The sequence below is a fragment of the Phacochoerus africanus genome, chromosome 4 (assembly GCF_016906955.1).
Source record: "Phacochoerus africanus isolate WHEZ1 chromosome 4, ROS_Pafr_v1, whole genome shotgun sequence".
Taxonomy (NCBI): domain Eukaryota; kingdom Metazoa; phylum Chordata; class Mammalia; order Artiodactyla; family Suidae; genus Phacochoerus; species Phacochoerus africanus.
The window spans coordinates 49,631,966-49,643,867 of record NC_062547.1 but is presented as its reverse complement, the minus strand read 5'-3'; positions in this window follow the sequence as shown (position 1 = coordinate 49,643,867).

Here is an 11,902-nt window from a genome sequence, read left to right as displayed (position 1 = left end):
AGACCCAGCTTCATGCAGGACTCCCAGGGGCAGCCACTTCCCTTGATTGTGACTGAAGGCTGTCGGGCCACCAGCGTTAGTTTCATGACCCCATCCTGCACACAAGGGAATGGAGGTTACCATGCTCGTCCTGAGCTGGGCCTCGTGGGGCTGTCCTCATGGGGCTGTCCTTGTCCCAGGGAGGAAGGATTAGGCCACATTGTTTACCACTGTGTCTCTAGGGCACAGGGAGGTACATGGCCTTAGCAGGTGCTTTGTAATTATTTGTTGAGTAAGTGGATGAATGCATGAACTAATGGATGAATCCCAACAAAGTGCAATGATGGGGAACCCAGGTAGGTGGTGGTACCCAGACATGCCACAGGGAACTGGCAGGTAGCAGGCACAGTGTTATAAACAAGGTAAGCCAAAGCTTCAGTGCTCAGAATTTTTGGGCTGGAGTTTGCATCAGGGACCAAGATGGGTGGAAAGCAAAAAAAAAAAAAAAAAAAACCACCCAAAAAAGCAGAACCCTTGGAGTTCCCATTGTGACTCAGTAGTAATGAACCTGACTAGTATCCGTGAGGATTCGGGTTTGATCCATGGCCTTGCTCAATGGGTTAAGGATCTGGCATTGCTGTGAGCTTTGGTGTAGGTTGCAGACATGGCTCAGATCCTGTGTTGCTGTGGCTGTGGTGTAGGCCAGCAGCTGCAGCCCCGATTCTACCCCTAGCCTGGGAACTTCCTTTTTTTTTTTTTTTGTCTTTTTTGTCTTTTCAGGGCCACATTCGCGGCATATGGAGGTTCCCAGACTAGAGGACTAATCAGAGCTGTAGCCGCTGGCCTACGCCAGAGACACAGCAACGCAGGATTCGAGCTGCATCTGCGACCTACACCACAGCTCACGGCAACGCCATGTCCTTAACCCACTGAGCGAGGCCCAGGATCGAACCCACAACCTCATGGTTCCTGGTGGGATTCATTTCCACTGTGCCAGGATGGGAACTCCAGCCTGGGAACTTCCATATGCTGCAGGTACCACCCTAAAAAGACAAAAGAAAAAAAAAAAAAGATGAGCAGAGAGTGAGTCCGACAAGTCTGAGGGAATCATGGCCTAGGACCTGGGTAGCTTTAGGCCTGTAGATGGGGAGTCAGTGGGCCCAGCAGCTGGGAATGGCTGCCAATGGAGGCAGGGCTGACACAGTAATGAAAAAGACATATGGTCCATTCAAAAGAGAGCTAGTTAGTGAATAAATTGCTCTGGAAGTGGAATATATCTGAGGTGGATGCAGAATCCACAGGCTTAAATCGTAGATCACATCCTGTTTTCAAACACATTTCTCTTGGTCGACAATTTCACTTATTCTGCAGATTGTGCCTGATTCAAGAGCCATAATTCCTGCCAATGAGTCTGGAGCCATGTCATTTGGATTCCCAAATTGGGTTTGCGTATTGCATCTAAACAGCCATCTCTTCATTAGAGGAGCTGTGATGTTAAGATGCACGTCAGCACAGCCACGGTGACAGACATGAAACCCCAAGTCTGGCAGGGTCTGCCCCAAGCAGAGCTGACTTTGCACTCGGCAGGTCCTATCCACACCTGGTGATGATGTCATCTCATGTGTGGCCTTCTTCTTTGGAGGCAGGTGGGTGCCTGAGGCTGCTGGTGTGCTGAGGGGGCAGATGGAGGGTCCAGATATTGAGGGTCATGTGTGGTACTAAGGACAGCTGCCTCCACATTTCCCCAAGCCATTATTCACAAGGACCAGCAAAGGGCAGAGACATTGGGATGCCATGAAACCCAGGCGGATCTACCAGGGACCCTGGGTGTTGGTAGGAGGCAAGACATCTACAGGGATGGGGAGCTGGTTGGGTCAGGCTTCGTGAGGTCCCAAAAGGAGACATGCACAGACAGGCTGTAGTAATGGGGGTTATTCTAGGTGCAGGGGAGGGTGTGGGGGAGCAGCTCAGACACCTCCTCAGCTGACATGCACATTCCTTCTGGGTCTGGAGTTTCTGGAACTGGACCAAGATGCCAGGTTCCTAGAGAAAGAGCTCAGTATCTGGGGCTGGGCAATAGGATGTTGAATGGGACTTGATCTCTTTTCTTGGAATTGGAGTAAAAACCCAAAGTTGAAATCAATAGGTGCTCTACATCCCCTGGTTTCTAAGTGGGACCATCTCTGGCATCCCCACGATGTGGCACTCACACATAGCCGGTCTACAGAAGCAGGAGTAAGTGGTCTCGGGGGCGGTGAATGGTTAACCTAGGGCAGAGTGCCGCAGCTTCCCCTTTCCCTTGTCTTGGGGTGGGGATCGGTATGGGGGTCTATATGCTGCACCTGCTAAGTGAATGGGATGCCAAGGCCATGGCAGGGTCCCAGAAAAGGATGACGGCTGTCTCATCCCATGTGTTTAGTTCTTCCTGAAATGACAATTCTCAGCCTGTCACAGACACACTGGTTAATTCAGTAGGGTAACAGATGGGGCATATGAGCTCAAAGTTATGGTTAAAATTTTATGAAGATCCATTAGCTTCGCATGACCAAACCACAGATGTTATTGGTGTATTTTGATGAGTAAAACAGACACATACATACACACACACATACATACACACATACACACGTATACACACATGCATACATTGATTCACACATACACATGTAATACACACATACAGACATACACACACACACGGTTACACACATACATTGATTCACACATACACACGTAATACACACATACAGACATACACAATACATATATACACACATACGCACACACACACATACATATATGCACACATAATACAGTCACACATACATGCACACACATATATACACATACACACATAATACATACACGACAGACACATACATACATACATAAACACACACATAATACACACACATATACGTAGAAGCATACAGACACACACACCCCGACACACACACATACATATACACACATACTCCATATATACACACACGTATACACAGGCACACTTTTTTTCTTTAGATGATTAACCCCTGAGGCAGAACCTGTATTTTCTTTTACCCCAGTAGCCTGCTTGCGTTGAATGCTTAGAAACAATCTCTCAAAGAGACGAGGCTTGTTGATTTATTCCAGGTTCTGCTTCCCTCAGAGCACCCTAGCCCTGATTGACTTTCAGCACGAAGGGACCCACAGTGACAAAGGTGTCTGTGCGCTTCTCCAGGTCACAGCAGCTCCCTCCTTCCTGTGCCGAGTGGCTATGGCAGCCAGCCTCAAGGGAGCACGAGGTGCCATCAGAGGCTTCCGGCTTTGCTTTGAGGCTCCCCTGCTCCATCGCAGCCAGCCCTCCACAGAGTGCGCTCCTGGGCTTACGGTGGAGCTGAACCAGGAGATACTTCTTGGCAACCACCAGGCTGCTCCGAGGTGGCCTGTGTCATGCTGATGACAGCTTTCTTACTGAACCTCAGGTGCTTGGATTCCACTTCCCTTAGGATTCACCTTCTCCTGGGGAGCTCCTGAGTACTTCATGTAAACAGTCATTTGCGTGCCTGGTCCCGCCGATTCAATAGATAGACCCATATGGATAATGGCAGCTATGTTTATTGAGCACTTACTATATTCCAGGTGCCGTGTTAAGCATTTTGCACCTTTCATTTGATTCATTTCTCAAGATAAACTTGTCGGTCATGATTCTTTTAATTGCCAGTTACAGAAGCTCCAACTAAAACCAGCTGAAACAGAACAGGCAATTTATTGACTTCCCTACATAACTGAAAAGTCCAACCGCAAGCACATGGTGAAATTAAACAACAAAATAGCGATATGTTTACTTCTGAGTGGATCTTGGAGACTTTTCTTTTTTCAGTTCTATATTAGTTTACTCCAGACATTAACTATTTCTATAATCTGAGAAACATTATTGAAAAGGATCTTTTTTTTTTTTTTTGTCTTTTATCATTTTAGGGCTGCACCCGTGGCATATGGAGGTCCCCAGGCTAGGGGTCTAATCGGAGCTACAGCTGCCAGCTTACACCACAGCCACAGCAACGCAGTATCAGAGCTGTGACTGCACCACAGCTCACAGCAATGCCGGATCCTTAACCCACTGAGCAAGGCCAGGGATTGAACCCACAACCTCATGGTTTTCACTGTGCCATGACGGAAACTCCTTAAAAGGCTCTTGTAGATCATTCTCCCACATTGTTATTTGATCTTAAAATCAACTGGGACTTCTGTTTTCTGGACTATGGTATCCCCAAAGGCAGAGACTATTTCTTACGTGTCTTTGTAGCCTTTTCCTTGCTTTTTAAATTTGTGCTCAAGGATATGTGTAAAGTGGGTTGAATTCAAGTGTCTCATAAAGGGAAGCTTTTTGCTGTTTCAGTCCTTCCAGAAGGCAGACGATAATAAGAAAGCAGTTTCCACTTGATCCAATACATGATTTCTCAGGACAAACCATGTAACCTTAAATGGAAGTAATAATCCAGGTTATTGTGAAGCTCAAATGAGTTAGAACCCTGTGTGAGCTGTAACACTGCACACCTGACAGTTGGTAATGGCTCGAGTTTATGGAGCCTTCTCATCCCAAAGCCTCTATTCAAGGTGAGTCATGTCTCTTTTTCCACGTTTTCTAGGAACCATCATTATCTCTTGACGAAAAGAAATGGTGGAGGTGAGAGAGAAGGTGAGAACATCGGTTTAGGACACGTTATGAATCTCCTGCTGTGTACACACCCCCACACCCATATATCCTACTCTCAGATTGTCACTTTCCTGAAAGCTCATTCTGGAGAGCTGGATGGACCATCGGACTCAATAGGTTTAAGACTGAGTCCAGGATCGTGCATCCTAATGGGTCCTCTTGAACCATTCTTCATCTCAGGGCATGGCATCTCCATTAGCCTCGACTCTTCTTTTCCTCTTGCCTCGTATTTCAGCCACTGCTGTGATCTGTCGGCTTCACCTGCTCCATGTGCCTGGAATTTATTCTACGTTCCTTCTTTGCCACCATGACCCTGGTCCGAGCCATCATCATCCCTACCTCCTCCTTGATCTTCCTGGGGAAGGGTTTGCCTTCTTCCAGCTGGACACAACTTTGGTCATGTCGCCTGCTTCCAATTGGACCCAGCCCTGGTCATGTCACCTGCCTCCAATTGGACACAACTCTGGTTTTAACCTGCCTGCTTAAAAGTTTTCAGAAGCTTCCCTCACTCTGAGGATAAAGGCCCATCTTCAACAAAGCTTACAAAGGCCCCTCTGGTAGGGTACCACTTTCTCCACCTTCATCTTTTGCCCCTTGGCTCTTTCAGCCCCTCCCCCACGAGCTGTCTTACCGGGCCCATCGCCTGCTTCTCCATGTGCTGGTCCCCAGGGTGGAAGGACGTGCCTCTATCTTCCAGTTAATGCTTCTCAATATACATCAGCTCCACTGTCACGTCCTCAGCATCCATCTCTCATTTCCCTGCCTCATTTCATCTGCCTTCTACAGCATCAGAATTCTGGGTGTCTCCTTCTTTGTACTTACTCCAGTTCAATTTTACATTATTTGTTGAATTACGTGATTACTAGCTGTCTTTTCCACGAGCCTGTAAGCTCTATGAGGGTAGTGACTACGTCTCTTTTCATTCACTGTTGTGTCCCCGGCACCCAGCAGATGACTGATACACAGTGTTGAATGAATACACACATGCATGCCGGGCACTGTGCCAGGAACAAGGGATACAAAGACAAATCCAATGATGCTGCTGCGCTTATGGTTCTCATAGCCTATAAGCGGATACCCAGGTAGATGGATGGTCTCAAGGGATCTGCAGAGACTCCAAGGAACTGTTTGATAGGGATAAATATATAGAGAAAGGAATGGAAACAGGCCCTGTCACACCAATGTCAAAAAACACCAACTTGCACATACAAACACATACACACACACACACACACATGCACACTCAGCATATCTATATGAAAAACAAAAAAAATTATATGAAAAACACTGCTCTTGGAATCTGAAGCCCTAGATATGAATCTGAACTATTTCTCTTTCACTTAATAGCTTTGAGACCTTGTGCAAGTCATTGATCCCATCTAAACCTCTTTCTTTCATCTTCTGTAAAATGGGTGCTTCATATTGACTGCAGGGACCACTATGAGACTTAATAAGATGTGTGTCAAGGTGTGTGGATTATATGGAGTTCCCGTTGTGGCTCAGCAGGTTAAGAACCCGACTAGTATCCATGAGGATGCAGGTTTGATCCCTGGCCTCGCTCATTGGTGAAGGCATCCTGTGTTGCTGCAAGCTGTGGTGTAGGTCACAGACCTGGCTTGGATCTGGCATTGCTGTGGCTGTGGTGTAGGCCAGTACCTGTAGCTCCCTAAAAAGACAAATAAAGTGTGTGGAATGTAAATGCACATCATGAACCTCTGATTGTTTAATTTCTCTTACTTCTGATCACATTGAATCCCTATGATTTACCATCCCACCGAAGACAAACTTTCAGAGGGTGAGCGCCCCGTAGGAGACACCTGGCCTTCTGCCCCTTTGCTCTGTGCCTGCACAGAATGATCTAGAAAGGACAGCTAGGAGGGAACTTGACTCTGCAATCACCTGTGACCCCTGGAGAGGAGGTGGAGGCCTTTTTGAGTTCAGCCCATTCAGTGGAGTTGGGACACACTGTTTTTGCTCATTAGCCCCAGTCTGGCCAATCTACCCAAGTTCGAAGCAGAAGAAATAAATTTCTGCCCCACCTCTGTCCTCGTCCCTCTCGGTGGTTTTCCTTGAACCATGAATCACGAAGCTACATTCAGAGCCTCCCTGACTGCAGTTCTCATGCGTAGGCACTTGGGTCTCCATGGCCAGGTATCCAAGCATCCTGCCCTCTGCTCCCTCGTCCCCCAGGCCCACCTTTCCCCAGGGTGCACCTGCCTGTCTTGCTGTTAACATCGAAGGACAAATGTGGTTCTATATTTCAAAGTCATCTGGCAGATCTGATTAATTTTGGAAATGAACAACGCAAAGATTCATCAAAAACTTTCAGGTATGAGCGGCCATAAACAAAACCAGAGCATGGAACTCTATTTATTTATTAAAACAGTAAATTGAAGGGAAATGGGCTATTTATTTTGCACGATGTCTTCCACAGAAGTAATTGGCTCATTAATCACACTCTCACCATAGTCACGTTTGGAAGGTCAGGCTCACAAGGGAATTGAAACGGGCTGTGTTTACAGCCCTGGCAGCACGTGCAGCCCCATGAGGCTGGCTCCTGGGGGCCTGGGCCTGTCCGGGGGAGATTCTGTATTGCACAAAGGCAGCCAGGCAGCGGGAGGCATATGGCATAGTGATTCTGGCCACAGACTGGCAGCGGCGGGTGGGGGTGTATGTGTGTGCCTGGGTTCAAATTCTGGCTGCTATCACTTGCTAGCTCTGTGACTTTGGGCAAGCTGTTGAACCTCTGTGCCTTGGTTTCTTCATCTATAAAATGATGCTAGGAATGGTACCTACTTTGTAGGGTACCACGAGTTCAAGTGCTTTAGTGGGTCAGGTTTGGTGTTGCTGTAGGTGTTAGTTGTATTTATTCCTTTGGTCCAGGTTGGGCGCTCTGGAGTCCGTGGAAGCTTGGAACGTAAGGTTCCTGCGGGGGTCCCATGACTCCCAGAGAAGCAGAATCGTGTAGGAGAAGCTAAGAGGCCAGGCTCTGCTGTCAGCCTCCCTGGGTCCAAATCCAATCTCTTTTACTAGTTATCTGTTCGTACAGAAGGATTTGATGGCTCTGTGCCTCAGTTTTCTTAACTGTAAAATGGGGGTGATAATAGTGCTACCTGATTGGGTTGTAATGAATATGAATTGAGAAAATAAAAGGAAAGTACTTATGCCTGGCTGTGGAAGTAATCAAATGTTAATTGTTATTATTATCACTTTTAGACCGCCTGACCTGTGATTTTTTTCCCCTGGAAGCTGAGCATGGCCAAGGTGAGCTCAGCAGGTAGAGCAAATATGCTGAATTTCAGTCCCTTCCCTGGCAGGATGGGGAGGTGGCCAGACCCCCAGGGAAGGGCAGAGGAAAGGGTGCTCACAGCAAAGGCTACAGTCACAGTGAGGCTGGAGGGTCCAGGCCGTTTGGGCAGGTGACAGCGATGACCAGGGGTTTGGGTCTAGGGGGCAGGGCATGGCACTGTGAGTAGGTGGCCTCTTGGCAGTCGCTCCCTAGACAATGAGGGGCTCCAGAGCACTAACCCGGGGGGCTGAGGCTCACGGAGAGACTCAGGGAGCATAAGTTGGGAGACTTCTGGAGCAGCCCAGGGGTGTGGGGTGGAAACACAGGATGGAAAGGCCACATGTGTGACCTGTGTGCAGGCCTCCCCTCCCTCCTGCCCTCTGCTTCATTGCTCTTGCCCCTGGAGCCTCAGCCCACACATCCCTCCAGGCGGCCATGGCCAACCACACACATTCCAATGGACCAGATCTGTTTGCGGGTCCAGCATGACAAGGTCAAAGGCCCATCTAGGCTCTTCTAAGGCATTGATGGAGACCTACTCCCGTCCCCCACAGGGGGTCAGGAGGGGCTGAGGCTATTCAAGGAGGCCTGAGTCTCGAGGAGGCTAGAGAAATTGGAGGCAAGGCTGCCGAGGTCCTCCAGGGGTCCTCCCTTCTTTTGATTTAATTTAATTTAATTTATTATTATTAAAATATAGTTGATTTACCATGTTTCATCAAGTTTTGTCGCACAACAAAGTGACCCAATCACACACATTTCCCTGTGCTGAACAGTAGGAGCCCATGGCCCATCCATTCCAGCCGCACTCCCTTCTCTTTCACGTCAGTGAAAGGAATCCTTAACTGGAAAGCACGTGGTATGGTCAGTTTTTATGCAGGGGGTGTTCGGAAACTGGGGGAGAGGGTGAGCCGGGTGGGGGAGGCAGTTGGGTGGCGGGGAGCCTGGGCGAGCCTGAGGCCTGCTGGTTATTCCCGCTCTCTGCTCTCCTCCAGCCTGCTCTGTGCGTCAGGGGCTCCTCGGCACCCGCCTCCGCTTGGGTTGGGCCAAAGGGAGACTTTCTTAGAGTATTTGACAGCAGCAGGAGGAAGTGGAGGTGTTTTTCCCACGCCTCAGCTCTGCTAGGAAAGGCTCCCTCTGAGCTGTTGGGGGTTCCTCCCTTTGGTGCAGAAGCCTGTTGCGCAGCCCACTTCCAGGGTCACAGCTGTCAGGGAGGTTGGGAAGCACCCTCCCTCTTTGTCCCATTAGTTATGGGAGAGGGGACAGCTTCTGGTCCTGCTTCTCCTTTGGGTGATGGCCTTACGCTGACCACACCGTTGGAGAGCTGCCGTCGCCCTCCTGAAACGCTCTTCAATTATGCACCCCCTCCACTGGAGGGCGCCATCTGTTTCCCGCCCAGGTCCTGCCTCACATACTGAGGGTTTTATCTGCCCTATTGCAGGAAGGGGTCAGGTCATACCAGGGGCCTGTCCATGGCCATGACCTGAAGATGGACCAGGTGCAAGTAGGACACCTTAGGGGAGCAGAAAACATTGCAGAAAGTAACTTCCATGCTTCTCTTTGCTTTGGGAGTCATTGACTTGGGGTCTCCCTTTAGTAGTGCAGTCCCTTTTGGAAATCCTGACACGTGCCTCACAGAGGAACCCAGGGTGAGATTTGAGTGCAAGCTTCAGATGGAGCACAAAGGGAGCACAGCGCCTCTTAGGGGCTGTTGGAGGGAGGCAACAGCAGGAACTGGAACATCCCCTAGAAGAGGAAGGGGGAGGGTGGGGGAGGGTGTGGAGGGGCCCGGAGGGGGACAGAATCGACTACTGGGCTCAGTTGCTTCCCTCACCAAGAGCAGCTCCTCCTGGGAGAAGGTTCTGTGCCATGGGCTAGATTCTGGGTGTTTTCTACAAAAGAGCTTTGTCACAAGCAGTCTGCTAAATAATTTGCTGGGCCCAGTGCAGAGTAAATATACAGAGCCCCTGGCTCAGAAACTATTAAGAATTTCAAGGAGTTTCTGTTGTGGCTCAGCGGAAATGAATCTGACTAGCATCCCTGAGGACGCAGGTTTGATCCCTGGCCTCGCTCAGTGGGTTAAGGATCCAGCGTTGCCGTGAGCTGTAGTGTAGACTGCAGACACGGCTCAGATCTGGCTTTGCTGTGGTTGTAATGTAGGCCAGCAGCGACAGCTCCAATTCGATCCCTAGCCTGGGAACCTCCATCTGCTGTGGGTGTGGTCCTAAAAAAAAAAAAATTGGATGCAGAAGCATGCCTGCCAGCTGCTTGTGTGCACAGCAGTTGTAGAGATTGTGTGTGTGTCCACACACTCGTGAGGGTCTGTGGACGAGTGGATTCTGGTGTCTACAGTCTTTACATCCTGCTGCAGTCAGTCTTGTTTGTTCTAAAGAGCAGGGAAGAGATCCAGCAGCAGGTGTGTGGGTTGGGTCTGGGGTGGGGGGGACTGTCTGTCATCCTAGCCTGTGTCTTGGCCACGTTAGGTCACCGTCATGGTGGGCCTGCTGCCTCATTCATCAGCACCTTTCCTCTGCTCACTGTGATTTCCCCCTTCCAACTTCAGCAGGCACAGACACTGGCTTGTGCAGCTCCCCAGGGCTTGTCTCTGTGTGGCTGTGGCTCCTGGCCTTCTTACCAACTGATTCTTTTTTTTTTTTTTTTTTTTTAGGGCTGCACCCACGACATATGGAGGTTCTCAGGCTAGGGGTTGAATGGGAGCTGTAGCCGCTGGCCTATGTCTCAGCCACAGCAACGCCAGATCTGAGCTGTGTTTGGGACCTACACCATAGCTCATGGCAACACTGGATCCTTAACCCACCGAGTAAGGCCAGGGATCAAACCTGCATCCTCATGGATGCTACTCAGATTCATTTCTGATGAGCCACAGCAGGAATTCCCCACCGGCTGATTCTCCCTCTGTGTCACAGTGCCAGTCTGCAGGCAGAATTTGATGGGCTGGGCTCACCTTTTTGGGTCAAGTCATCCGTCATCAGCCAGCCTCTGGACACCTGCACTGGAGTCAGGTTGAATCAGTTGTGGAGGAAGAGCACATGGTCATGGTACGAGCAGGGCCACTGCTGAGGCCATGTTTGGGACAGTTTTCCTTAAAAGGGTGTGAACACAGAGGGCTGTGATGAACATCCCAGGTCTGGACGAACCAAGTCCCTGTCATCTGCTCCGTGGCCACACCTCTCTCTGTGGAAGCCAGGACAGTGGAGCTGCCTCGTAGGCAGGACTTGCTGGGCAAAGTGGGCCTGAGTGGAGACAGCCTTCTGGGGCCTGGGGTCTGCTTTTCACCATCTTCCTCTGCTCCCCCATTACGGGTTGAATTGTGCCTCTTCCCCCAATTCATATGTTGAAGTCCTAGTACCTCAGAATGTGACCTTATTTGGCAATGGGGTCTTTGCAGAGGTACTGAGGCTAAGACAAGGTCATTAGGATGGGTCTGAATCCAATGTGACTGGTGTCCCAATAAGAAGAAATGTGGGGAGTTCCCGTCGTGGCTCGGTGGAAAGGAATCTGACCTGGATCCGTGAGGACGCAGGTTCCATCCCTGGCCTCACTCAGTGGTTGGGGACCCGGCATTGCCGTGAGCTGCAGTATAGGTTGCAGATGAGGCTCGGATCTGACGTTGCTGTTGCTGTGGTGTAAGCCAGTGGCTACAGCTTCGATTCGATCCCTAGCCTAGGAACTTCCATATGCTGTGGGTGTGGCCCTAAAAAGGCAAAAAAAAAAAAAGAAAAGAAATTTGGAAACGAGACACACACGTTGTTGGAAGACATTGTCAAGAGACAGAGAGGATGGTATTTACCAGCCAAGAAGAGGGGCCAGTGCTTGTCTTTCCCTCACACAGCTTTCAGGGGACCAACCCTGACAATGCCTTGATCTGGGACTTCTGGGCTCCAGGACTGTGTGACAACACACTTCTCTGGTCTAAG